Raw genomic sequence first — 13,780 nt, 5'->3', positions numbered from 1 at the left:
CTTGTTTGTTAATAGTTAAAAAAAAAAGGTGAAATGTGATGCCAATTTCTAAACTGACTGAAATCAAAACTTGCTTGATATGCTACCATAATACAGGTCACAGATGCCATGCAAATATATTGCCGCCCGTCCCCCGGGATGTGGGCTCAAAGGGCTGTGTGAATTACTGCACGATTGCTATCTGACTGTTTGCTTCCTAACACGATGTATCGAAAAGAGCTAAAAGAATGCAACACAATAAAAATGAACCTGTAAAAAAAAAAAAAATGGAGAATAGGTTGATATTGTTTCGGCCCCAAGACCTCTAATCATTCGCTTTACCAGATAAAACTGGAGGCTCCGAGCGCCAGCTATCCTGAGGGAAACTTTGGAGGGAACCAGCTACTAGATGGTTCAATTAGTCTTTCGCCCCTATACCCAGGACGGACGACCGATTTGCACGACAGGACCGCTACGGACCTCCACCAGAGTTTCCTCTGGCTTCGCCCTGCCCAGGCATAGTTCACAATCTTTCGGGTCCTATCACGCACGCTCATGCTCCACCTCCCTGACAGAGCGGGCGAAACGTGCCGGTGGTGCGCCCGCCGCTGGTAGTGCAGTAGGATCCCACCTCAGCCAGTGCACGCCGGCCCTCACCTTTATTGCGCCACAGGGTTTCGCTCGGCCCTCCGACTCGTGCATGTGTTAGACTCATTGGTCCGTGTTTCAAGACGGGTCGGGTGGGTAACCGACATCGCTGCAGACCCCTGGCGCCCGGTGTGGGCTTCCCCGCCCGGTGGTGCGACACGATCGGGGCGCACTGAGTACAGTCCGCCCCAGTCGACAGTAGCGCCGGGAGCAGGAGGCCCCATCGCCCCTTCAACCGTCCTGGCGCACCCTGAGGGGCGGCCGGGAACGGGTGCCCGGGGGAGGGCGCAGAGGGCCACCTGCCACCCCGGAACCTTCTCAGCTGACCCGGAGTCGGTCGCGGCGCAGTGCCACGGAGAAAATGCGCCCTGCGGGAGCCTGAGTAGGGCCTGGGCGCCGGTCCTGCGGAGGGGATCCGGAACTCCCAGGCCACGGACCTTCCCGCTGTGTTGAATCCTCAGGGCAGACTGCACTGACCCCACCCGTTTACCTATCAATGGTTTCATGCCCTCTTGAACTCTCTCTTCAAAGTTCTTTTCAACTTCTCGCACCCGTATTTAGCCTTAGATGGAGTTTACCACCCGCTGTGGGCTGCATTCCCAAGCAACCCGACTCCGAGAAGACCGGATCCCGGCATGCCGGGGGCAGTTACCGGCCTAACACCGTCCACAGGGTGAGCCTCAATCAGAAGGACTTGGGCCCCCTGAGCGACGCCGGGGAATTGGTCTTCTGTACACCACATTTCGCCCGCCTGTCGCTGGGCGGGGATTCGGCGCTGGGCTCTTCCCTCTTCACTCGCCGTTACTGGGGGAATCTTGGTAAGTTTCTTTTCCTCCTCTTAGTAATATGCTTAAATTCAGCGGGTCGTAACGTCTGATCTGTGGTCGTAGTCGGAAGAATAACGCTGGAGCGTCAAGGGGGTTGCCGGGTGTGACGGGGAGGAGGATTCAGATCCACCTGGCTTACCTGTTTCGCCTCTCTTTAAACAGCATACTGGAACTTGGCGACGCAGTGAAGAACCCTACGATATGGATCCGGAGGACGCTGGCGATTCCTGCTACTTTAATTGGGCGGAGTTGGACAATCAACACGTCACCGGTTATGCCCCCTCAGCTCAGGTAAAAGCCGCCCAGGACCTCTCACAGGTGTGTTATACACCCGGAGGCGAAGGAGGAGTACGTGGCGGAGGACGAGGAGAGGAAGCAGACGAGTGGACTTCGGAGGAACAGAGCCAGGAGCAAGTAGGGACAGCGGAACAGGTTCGGAAGCCGGAGGAACGTCATCCACAGGAAGGAGAGACGAGGAGTACGGAGAGCGGAGAGCCAAAGGAAGAAAACGACAAGCCAGGAGGCCAACAGGAAGGCGCTTCGCCCAGCCACACTTCATCGAGGGAAGTGTGGCTACCAGAGGTACGATCACGGCTTTCAGGCTGGGCGGGATTTAAGTGGGTTAAACCACGAAAGTAAAGTCGTCACTCACACCCTATGCACTACCCTCCCCTCACTACCCGGCACTATAGGATATAGACGGAGAATTGTGCACGTGTGAGTCCTCACCCCCTTCCCCGTGAATTGGTCCGAAACCAGTAAACTAAAACGCTGTTCTCTTTCCTCCCTGCACGGCGGAGACGTCTCGACATCGTGGAGGTGAACGCCTGGACCACCAGTCCCAGAATCCACCGGGACGTTCGACGAACAGCTGTGGAGAAACGCCACCAGAAACTCTCAGACGAGGCCGAGTCAGCATTGCCTTACTACCGGAAACCAGTACACCGAAAACGTATATTTAAATTAATAAAACCAGCGTTACCCAGAGTACCGGTGTCTGTAAGTCTATTAGACGGGGGCGTAGCCCCACCCACAAACCCAGTCAGCGTACAGAGCAACCCCGAGGCGCCACAAGTGGTGGAGAATGCGGGCACGCCAATAGCCATCTGGGAACCAAAGATGGAAGAACTTCTTCAACGTTTAGTGAAGGGACAGGAACAATTGGGCTGGGCTGTAGAACAGCAAATAGCTACCGCACAGGCCGACAGAGACGCTCTCAGAGACAGTGTGGTAAAAACCCTCGGGGAAATTCAACCGATAAGGATCGACACAACAGGTACCCCAGTAAGGGAAGTAAGACAAACCAATCCCACCCCATCTGGAATATCTCTACAAAAGTATGTAGTTGGGGAAGATCCAGATGCCTTCCTAATCAATTTTGAAAGGGTTGCACTAGCTTGCGGATGGCCGTTGGAAAAATGGCCGTTTTTCCTTGCCCCACTGTTAACGGGGGAAGCGCAGGCCGCATATCAAGTGGCCAATGGAAATGGACAGACACCGTATGCTCAGATCAAGACCATTATCCTAGATCACCTGGGGCTGGACGCGGAAGCATACCGTGTCCGCTTCCGAAAGGAGAGAGGAACGCCAGGCGAAAACCCAAAGACACTGTTTTTCCGTTTGAAGGCGGCTGCTGACAAATGGCTGACTCCAGCCCAGAGTACAAAAGAAGCCATAATGGACAAAATATACCTGGAGCAGTATCTAGAGGCTCTGCCGTTTGGGACCCAACGCTGGTTACGGCAACATTCAAACCTGACCACCGCACAAGCCATGGAGATGGCTTCCACATATGCACGTGCTCAGCCAAAGTTACACCCCATGGAAACGGAAAAAAACGTAAAACCTCTAGTTCGAATAGAGCGTAAACCAAGACCTTCTCCCGGGATTCCTGTTCCCCGACCTCTGAACCCGGATATCTCCCCATCGAGAGGTCCTCAATGCTTTGATTGTGGCACATGGGGCCACATCGCTAGATTTTGTCCGAAGAAGAGAATGCAGGAGGAACCCATGGAGGTCGGCTACTTGCCTCGAGCCGTTATGTTTTCAGCAGAACTCGGAGGCGCATATCACGTGAGTGTCCAAGTGAATGGAAAAACAGTTAAAGCTCTGTTAGATTCGGGGTGTAAACAGTCCGTGATGCAAGGCAGGTTTGTGTGTGAATCCCAGATAATGCCAGAGACCCTAGTTAACATTAAGTGTGTGCACGGGGATGTGAAGAGCTACCGGGTCGCCTATGTTCCTTTAGAGTTAGAGGGAGGGCGACAGGTGGTAGTAAAGGTCGGAATAATGAACAATCTACCAGAAGAGCTCCTGCTTGGAACTGATAACCCTCACTAGATCTGTTTTCAAAAAGACTGAAAAAGGAGAGCATAGTCTCAAAACCGGTGCTTATAGCCCCTGATCCCTGGGAGGGGGATCGAAGTTTTCAATTTGCACAAGCCAATGACAGTACTCTGTTCAACGCATGGGAACAGGCCCATGCAGATCAAGATAACCCAAACCCCAGGTATCCTAGATTCGTAATCCAGGATGAGCTGTTATATCGACAGGCGAAAGAGAACGAACCTAAGCAGCTCCTTGTCCCAGTGTGTTTTAGAGAACAGATCATGTTCTACGCTCATACCCATCTCCTCGCAGGGCACACAGGCAGCGAGAAAACCACCCAAAACATTCTGAGGAATTTCTATTAGCCGGGAGTCTATCAAGACATCAAAACACATTGCCAAACCTGCGATGTGTGTCAACGCAAGAACATACAGAAACCCCCGGCTGTCCCGCTACAACCACTACCCATAATCGGGACACCATTCGAGAGGGTGGCAATGGACCTCATAGGTCCACTCCCACGAACAAGTAGAGGTAACCAATATGCTCTCGTCATTGTAGATTATGCCACCAGATACCCCGAAGCTTTTTCCTTAAAAACACCAACCTCCAAGAACATTGCAGAGAAGTTCCTCGAACTGTTTTCACGGGTTGGCTTCCCGAAGGAAATATTAACGGACCAAGGAACCCCCTTTATGTCCCGGGTTATGAAAGAAGTCTGTCAGATGTTGAACCTACATCAAATCAAGACATCAATATACCACCCTCAGACAGATGGGCTTGTGGAACGATATAATGGGACCCTGAAAAGCATACTAAAGAAAATGCTCACTGCCAATCAAAAAGACTGGGACCGCTTACTTCCACTGGCACTTTATGTTATCAGAGGCCAAACCCAAAGCAGCCTTGGATGTTCTTCGTTTGAGATGTTGTATGGACGACAACCTAGGAGTCTATTAGACATGACAAAGGAGTATTGGGAGGCCGAACCTACCGGAGAAACAAAAACCTTGCTTGAATATAGCCAGACTCTTAAAAACCAGATTGGAAAAAATCGGGAGCTCGCCTTTGCAGAACTAGAGAAGAGCCAATCCAAACAAAAGAGTCACTATGACAAGGGGAAGAAATGGAGAAAGCTCGAACTAAACGACTGGGCCCTAGTCTTGCTACCCTCCACCACAAAGCAGTTTCAAACGGAGTGGCAAGGGCCCTATCAGGTCATCGAAACCATCGGAAAAACAACATACCGGCTACGGCTATCGAATAGGAGGAGTCAGGTCTTTCACATCAATGTCCTGAAGAAGTGGCTCGGCGCCCCTCCCCTCATAGCCTTCACAGAGAAAGAGAACCGGAAAGAAAACACAGTGTCCCAGCTGGTCATTAACGAAGAGTTACACCAGGAGCAACGAGAAGGATTACATGGAGTTCTCAACAGATGTGCAGACATATTTTCAGACCTCCCGGGATCCACGACTCTGGCCGAACACAGAATCGAAACCCCTAAAGGAACCATTGTGAAACAACGACCATATAGGATACCCGCTGCCAAAAGAGAAGCCATAAGCAAGGAGGTGAAGGAGATGCTCCGCTTAGGAGTCATACGTCCCTCAAGAAGCGACTGGTCCTCGCCGATCGTGATGGTGCCCAAACCAGACGGGAGTAGCAGGTTCTGCATGGACTTCCGGGCCCTCAATGCAGTTTCAGCGTTTGATGCCTACCCCATCCCCAGGATAGACGAACTGATCGAGAAGTTGGGGGAGGCCAGATTCATCACTACCCTGGATCTCACCAAGGGGTATTGGCAGGTGCCATTACGCGAGGAAGATCGCAAGAAAACTGCATTCTCAACACCTGACGGTTTATTTGAATTTACCGTACTTCCGTTTGGGTTACATGGGGCTCCTGCGACCTTCCAGAGGTTAATGAATGAAGTCCTACGAGAACACCAGGCATACAGTTCCGCTTACTTGGACGACATCATCATCTTTAGTCCAGACTGGGAGACTCACCTCCGACACTTAGAAACCATCCTACTACAGCTCTCAAAAGCCGGTCTACACATCAACTCCAAAAAGTCGAGGATCGGGTTCCAGAAGGTGAAATACCTGGGATATGTCTTGGGACGCGGACTCATTGAACCTCAAGATGAAAAAGTTCGTGCCATAGCGGACACCCCTTTTCCCACCAGTGTCCGTGAGATGAGGGCTTTTCTCGGTTTAGTGGGATATTATCGGAGATTTATCCCTTCTTTCTCCGACATTGCAGCTCCTCTTACCAATACTCTGAAGAAGCAAACCTCAAAGACTGACTTCTTGTATCCCACACCGGAGATGAGAAACGCATTTTCAGCCCTCAAAAAGGCGATTACTTCCCGTCCGGTGTTGACATCCCCTGACTTCGCTAAACCATTCATTCTCCACACAGACGCCACACCGGGGAAGGCCAGGCCCCTTTCGCAGCTGGAAGGGTTTCGCCCTCGCGGGAAGCCGGCCGCGGAGGTGGGCGCCCGAGGCACGTGCGCGCGGGCAGCCGGTTGGACACCACAAACAGCGGGGTCTGAACTTTTGGGGGGAAGAAGGGGAAGCGGAGCTAACCCTGCGACTGCCACAGCCACATCCCATAGAAGCCCCGGGGCGATTGATGATCGAGCTACCCTCAGACAAGCAAGGTGCGTATGAAGTGTTGATGATCAATGTGTCCTGCAGTTCACACAAATTCTCGCAGCTAATTCTCGACACGCAAGCCGAGTGATCCACCGCCAAGAGTCACCGACAACTTTTCGAAAATGTTCGCCCACCTGTGGGTGCAGGAGAGGCGGGTGGAAGGTGACACCGTCCGTCTGCAGACCGCTCGGGCGCCCCGTTCAAGGCTTCCCTTATGGGAGTCAGACTGCACCGTTGGGAGAAAATAAAACATTGCCAGGCGCTTGGCCCGAGAGTCCACAAAATGGATGCGAGGGAAGGGGCTTCCGGAGCGCCGGGAGCAGGCTGCCCCGCAGTCGCCGGTCCCTCCCGGGGTTACCCGGGAGGGATCGCACGAGTCTTCAATCCCTTCAGCCCAGCCGCACGGGACCGGGTCAAACCGGGTACCTGGCAACGAGGGAGGGTCGCCCCACCTGTATTTCAGCAGTCCATCGCCGGGCGGCCGGAGCCGTGCCAGTGGGCTGGCAATCTGCCCACCACCACCCTCGCCTGGGTCGGAAGCGCATGGAAGGGAAGAGCCAGGCGTTTCACCATCCCGCACGCCTCCCACAGAGAGGAGCTGGGGTCCCCTTGCAGGCCCTCGACCCCCTTCTATTCCAGGCTGTCCTGCCGCGTGAAAAGCGCACCTCCTCAGTCTTCCGAACGGCTTGGACCGGGCCTGGACTCGGGCGCGGGAAGGCCCAGCTGGCGCCAGGGCCTTTTCGAGGGAGGGGTGGTACCAGTCCAGGGATGCACTGCCATACGGTCCCCCCCCCCCACCGCTGGGAGGGTCATGCCGGGTGAGCTTGGGTTCTGTCCCCCAGTTCCTCGTGCGTCGGTCGGGCCTTCCCCAGGGGAGAGAGTCCCACCTAAGTCCCAGTCCTCACCGGAGCACCCCATGCGGCCGCGGACCGCTCCGCCAGCCGGGCGCGCCAGAGCAGGGCCAGGCCTTGTGCTTAGAGTGTGTGCCTGCAGGAGGCGGCCGAGGGCTTCAGGCTGGCACAGTCGGTCGCTCGGGCCGCTCCGCCGTTAATGATCCTTCCGCAGGTTCACCTACGGAAACCTGGTTACGACTTTTACTTCCTCTAGCTAGTCAAGTTTGATCGTCTTCTCGGCGCTCCGCCAGGGCCGTTGCCCACCCCGGCGGGTCCGATCCGAGGACCTCACTAAACCATCCAATCGGTAGAAGCGACAGGCGGTGTGTACAAAGGGTAGGGACTTAATCAACGCAAGTTTATGACCCGCACTTACTGGGAATTCCTCGTTTATGGGAAATAATTGCAATCCCCAATCCCTATCAAGAACGGGGTTCAGCAGGTTACCCGCACCTGTCGGCGAAGGGTAGACACACGCTGATCCGTTCAGTGCAGCGCGCGTGCAGCCCCGAGCATCTAGGGCATCACAGACCTGTTATTGCTCGATCTCGTGTGGCTGAACGCCACTTGTCCCTCTAAGATGTTGGACGCCAACCGCTGGGGGTTGCGTAACTAGTTAGCATGGAGGAGTCTCGTTCGTTATCAGAATTAACCAGACAAATCGCTCCACCAACTAAAAACGGCCATGCACCACAACCCACATAATCGAGAAAGAGCTATCAATCTGTTAATCCATTCCGTGTCAGGGCCGGGTGAGGTTTCCCGTGTTGAGTCAAATTAAGCTGCAGGCTCCACTCCTGGTGGTGTCCTTCCGTCAATTCCTTTAAGTTTCAGCTTTGCAACCATACTCCCCACGGAACCCAAAGACTTTGGTTTCCCGGAAGCTGCTCGTCGGGTCATGGGAATAACGCCGCCGGATCGCTAGTCGGCATAGTTTATGGTCGGAACTACGACGGTATCTGATAGTCTTCGAACCTCCGACTTTCGTTCTTGATTAATGAAAACATTGTTGGCAAATGCTATCGCTTTGGTTCATCTTGCGCCGATCCAAGAAGTTCACCTCTAGGGGCACAATAAGAATGCCCCGGCCGTCCCTCTTAATCATGGCCCCAGTTCAGAAAACCAACAAATTAGAACCGGAGTGCTATTCCATTATTCCTAGCTGAAGTATTCAGGCGACCGGCCTGCTTTGAATACTCAAATATTTCCAAAGTAAACACTTCGGACCCCCAGGACACTCAGTCAAGAGCATCAAGGGGGCGAGAGAGGCAGGGGCTGGGACAGGCTGTAGCTCGCCTCGCGGCGGACCCCCAGCCCGATTCTAAGAAATAACTATGAGCTTTTTAACTGCAGCAACTTTAATATACGTTATTGGAGCTGGAATTACCGTGGCTGCTAGCACCAGACTTGTCCTCCAAAGGATCCTCGTTAAAGGATTTACAGTGTACTCATTCCAATTACAGTGCCTCGAAAGAGTCCTGTATAGTTATTTTTCGTCACTACCTCCCCGAGTCGGGAGTGGGTAATTTGCGTGCCTGCTGCCTTCCTTGGATTACGTAGTCATTTCTCAGGCTCCATCTCCGGAATCGAACCCTGATTCCCCATTACCCTTGGTCACCATGGTAGGCACAGAAAGTACTATCGAAAGTTGATAGGACAGACATCCAAATGTATTGTTGCCGTCATGGGGACGTGCGATCACCCAGAGGTTATCTAGAGTCACCAAAGAGGCCGGCGAGCCAGGATTGGTCTTGGTCTGATAAATGCATGCATCCCGGAAGGTCAGCGCTCATTGGCATGTATTAGCTCTAGAATTACCACAGTTATCCAAGTAACAGATGGTGCGATCAAAGGAACCATAACTGATTTAATGAGCCATTCGCAGTTTCACTGTACCGGCCCTGTGTACTTATACGTGCATGGCTTAATCTTTGAGACAAGCATATGCTACTGGCAGGATCAACCAGGTAGCCGCACCTGCTGATGGGGTGGGGGCTGCGTGCCCATCTCCCCGACCTGCAACCTCTGCGTGCCCCTCCATCTCTCGGGAGCCAGCCAGGGGGGAGGAGCCCACCCACCTGGGCGGGAGGGGTGTGGAGAGGTGCGGTCGCATGGGCACCGGCAGGCCCAGCCGCCTCCCCCTGGAGGGAGAGGCGGGCCGAAGCACAGCCTGAGCGAGATGCAGGAGTGCCGGAGCCTGGCGCCAGCAGCAGCCCGCGGAACAGTCGTTCCGAACTACTGTGGAAATGTGCTGGGCAGAGAGGGGTGACGATATGGCGCGCAGGGCCTACAGACCTGCTGGGCAGCAGCATCCAAGGGCCTGGCGACACCCGACCCCTTCCACTCGGGTCAGACCACTAAGGGGCAAGAGCTGCCGGGGTCACTCGGCCTTCGCTCTGCTGGGTAAAGGGCCTCCCGCCTGGCGGAAGGCCCTAGAGTTGGACGGTCCATGCAGGGTAGAAGCTCTTTGCTCGAAACAACAGCTAAGGCTGGCCAAGCAGTCCATCCCTAAACGGATTGAGAGTGCCCAATCGGGCAGAGTACAGCTGGAGCATTCCATGGCAGGCCACCCTGTGCATGGGGTATGCTGGCTTAGAATCCCCTGCCTGCCTGCTCCCGGGGCAAGCAGACTCGGAGAAAAAGGACCATTGGGAAGGGGCCGAGAGACAGATGAGTACCCGAGCCCCTTGGGGCCCCGGCGGGCGGGCCCGGGGGCTGCCATCCCCAGTCTCAGCATCGCCGGACCTCACGGAGGTCTGCCTGAGCAAACTGAGAAAAAAGACCATTGGGAAGGGGCTGAGAGGCAGGTGCGTACCCGGGTCCCTGGGGACCCTGGCGGGCGGGCCCGGGTGCTGCCTTCCCCCGTCTCAGCATCGCCGGACCTCACGGAGGTCTGCCTGAGCAAACTCTGAGAAAATGGACCATCGGGAAGGGGCCGAAGGCAGGTGCGTACCTAGGCCCCTGGGGGCCCCAGTGGGCAGGCCCGGGTGGTGCCTTCCCCCGTCTCCGCATCGCTGGACCTCACGGAGGTCTGTCTGAGAAAACTCTGAGAAAAAGGACCATTGTGAAGGGGCTGAGAGGCATGTGAGTACCCGGGCCCCTGGGGGCCCAGACGGGCGGGCCCGGGTTCTGCCTTCCCCTGTTTCACAATCGCCAGACCTCACGGAGGTCTGACTGGCATTCTCCCTAGTAATCTGTAGGACAATGACCCCCCCTTTCTTGTAATCCATGCATACGAGGTGATAGAGGGGACCCAAGGGGCAAAATGACCCGACCTCCTGGAGCCCTCGCTAGGATCGGGGAGGCAAATGGCCCCTCATCGGAACTTCCAGAGAAGCTCAGCCATCTGGTGACCCCATAGGAAAGCATTGCGGGTGACCAGATGGCCGAGGGGATCTGAGCAACCAGATGGCCGAGGGGATCTGAGCAACCAGATGGCCGAGGGGATCTGAGCAACCAGATGGCCAGGCACGAAAGGGAAGCCATCTGGTCACTCTGCGCCCCAATGAAAGAGTGAGCAGGAGCCGGGGCATGGAGACCGGAGGCCCAGGGCCCCATCTGGGCCTAGCCATGGAGGCTGTGAGGGGAGACCCGACGGGCCCTCTGAACTGGGGCCCGCAGACATCTCGACAAGCAGGGGAGGCCAGCACGGGACCGACAGACCCCTTTCCTGGGCCCTTGGTGAACGAGCAGGCCGGGGGATGGGGCCCAGGGCCGGAGCATCTGACCCAGCTTGGTCTCCCAAGCCCGGCAACCCTGCCACGCGGCAGGACTGAGGACGGAGCCCGGGGTAGTGAGGCCACCCTCCCCAGGGCCCTCAGGGGCTCTGAGAGCTCTTGAACCCAGCCAAGCAAGGGGAGGCTCCCCGGGCACAACTGAACCTAGTCCTGGGTCTTTGGCAGAGCGGCAGGCTAGGGGACAGGACCCAAGGCTGGAGCACCTGACCCGGGGCCCCGCGGACCCCTGGACCCAGCAGGGGATCCCAGGCCCAGAGGCGCTGGGAAAGCCTCCCCGGGCCTGCCAGACTCCATCCTGGGCATCCTGCCACGCGGCAGGACCAAGGACAGAGACCGAGGTGGGGAGGCCACCCTCCCCGGGGCCCTCAGGGGCTCCGAATGGAGCTCCTGAACCCAGGCAAGCAAGGGGAGGCTTCCCGTGCACAACGGAACCCCGTCCTGGGCCTTGGGCAGTGCGGCAGGCTGGAGAACGGGGTCCAGGGCTGGAGCACCCGACCCCGGGCCAGGCGGGGCCCTTGGACCCAGCCGGGGCTCCCAGGCCCGAGGGCGCAGGGGAAGCCTCCCCAGGCCCGACGGACACCATCCCGGCACCCTGCCACGCGACAGGACCGAGGACGGAGCCCGGAGTGTGGAGGCCACCCTCCCCGGAGCCCCTGGAGCTCCTGACCCCAGCCAAGCAAGGGGAGGTTTCCCAGGCACAACGGAACCCCGTTCCGGGCCTTTGGCAGAGCGGCAGGCAGGGGGACGGGGCCCAGAACCGGAGCACCATACCCGGGACCCTGCGGGATCCCTGGACCCAGCCAGGGCTCCTGTGCCCAAAGGTGCAGGGGAAACCTCCCCGGGCCCGCGGGGCCTCGTTCGGGCACCCTGCCACACAGCAGGATCGAGGACAGAGCCTGGGGTGGGGAGGCTACCATCCTTTCTGGTAACCTGTGCGCACCAAAAGACGGATGGGACTCTAGGCACGGACGCACCCAACCTCCTGGAGCCCTGGCTGGGATCCGGGAGGCAAATGACCCCTCAACGGGACTTCCAGGAAAGCCCGGCCATCTGGTCGCCCCATTGGAAAGCATTGCGTGCGACCAGATGGCCGAGGGGAAAGGTGCGACAAGATGGCTCCCAGCTGCCCACCTCGAGCCTTCACAGTAGGGCTCCCACATGCGCATGCAGGGCAGGGCCCAGGGGGTCCGCTTCCCGGGGGCTCGGGAACGACAGCTTGGCCTCAGGCATGGGGAGGACTACCGGAGCTCCCGGGCCCGGACGCCCGGGGAGGACTGCCTGGGACCCATGGAGCCCATCCCGGGCACTTTGCCACGCCGTGGGCCGGACCCCCATGACCGAGAGGTGTTGTCTGAGCTCAGCCCATCTGGTCACCGGCAGAGAACCGCCAGTCCGGGAGGGGTGTCCCAGCATACCCTGCCCCTAGTAGCCCTGGCTGGGATCCGGGAGGCAAATGGCCCCTCATCGGGACTTCCAGGGAAGCCCGGCCATCTGGTTGCCCCATTGGAAAGCATTGCGTGCGACCAGATGGCCGAGGGGATTGGTGCCACCAGATGGCAGGGACCGAAATAACGCCAATCTGCCTGCCCCGAGCCGTCTCGGGAGGGCTCCCGCCTGCCTTCGCAGGGCTCGGGGGCTCTGCACCAGGGACCCTTGTCCCAGGCAGATGGACTCTTGGCAGGCCGCAGGATGGGGGCTCCCAAACCCAGGCCCCGTGGCCGGTCCCTGCTTTCCAACCCAGCCAGGTCGTGGAGATTGGGGAGCCTGCCCAGGCACGAGGGACCTCTGTCCCGGGCACACGGACCCTCAGGACGTGCCCGCGTTTTCCACACATTTTAAAAAAAATTCTGCATAGTGTGCGTAGCGGCGCTACGCAAACTACACCCAGCCCTAATCTTAATGCCAACGGAATGTCCTACTTAGAGCCAGCAATAAAATGATCGCTCTTTACAGACTGATACCACCGATTTCCTTTGGTTTGGCTTAAAATGATTATCTAGCACTGTAGACATGTGAACCTGGGTCTAGTTTATGGGAAGGATAGTACTTTTACCACTTTTTGCCATACATGCAGGATCATATCACAGGCCACTCTATGTGAGGGCAGATTTAGCCACGTCTCCCTGACGTGGTAGCTCCGTGCCTACTTCTGTCCCTCTCCTACTGCTATATGGAGGTGAAGCTACAAGGGCAGGTGCGAGTCCTCCAGCGAAGGATCGGGCAGGCAGATTGGCGTTATTTTGGTCCCGGCCATATGGTCGCACCTTTCCCCCCGGCCATCTGGTGGCATGCAATGCTTTCCAATAGGGCGACCAGATGGCCCGGCTTCCCTGGAAGTCCTGATGAGGGGCCATTCGCCTCCCCGATCCCAGCGAGAGCTCCAGGAGGTCAGGCGCCTCCACGCCCTAGGTCTCCGTCACTTGGTGCGCGTGGGTTCCCAGAAAGAGGGGTAGCCTTCCTTCTGATTACGAGGGGCAGGGTATGCAGGGACACCCCTCCCGGGTTGGCAGTTCTCTGCCAGTGACCAGATGGGCTATGCTCGGACAAAACCTACAGCTTCCCCATCATTTTCAAGGCTGCATACGGAGTGGAGGGCATGGCATGAGAGTCGGTTATAAAAAAACTAGAGGAGAATTACACTCATGTATATTCTGTAGCTTTATCTGCTTTTGGAAACTGTGCTCTATTCGTGAAAAAATTCATTT

The 13,780-nt window shown here is 56.7% G+C and overlaps 1 pseudogene; it reads right to left on the bottom strand.

Annotated features, from left to right (window-relative positions):
- Positions 1 to 7,493: 7,493 nt before the first annotated feature.
- LOC147663488 (18S ribosomal RNA) lies at positions 7,494 to 9,308 on the bottom strand (annotated as a pseudogene).
- Positions 9,309 to 13,780: the final 4,472 nt, after the last annotated feature.

The sequence above is a fragment of the Lissotriton vulgaris genome, unplaced genomic scaffold (genome assembly GCF_964263255.1).
Source record: "Lissotriton vulgaris unplaced genomic scaffold, aLisVul1.2 SCAFFOLD_5923, whole genome shotgun sequence".
Taxonomy (NCBI): Eukaryota; Metazoa; Chordata; class Amphibia; order Caudata; family Salamandridae; genus Lissotriton; species Lissotriton vulgaris.
This window is presented reverse-complemented; position numbering and strand designations above follow the sequence as displayed.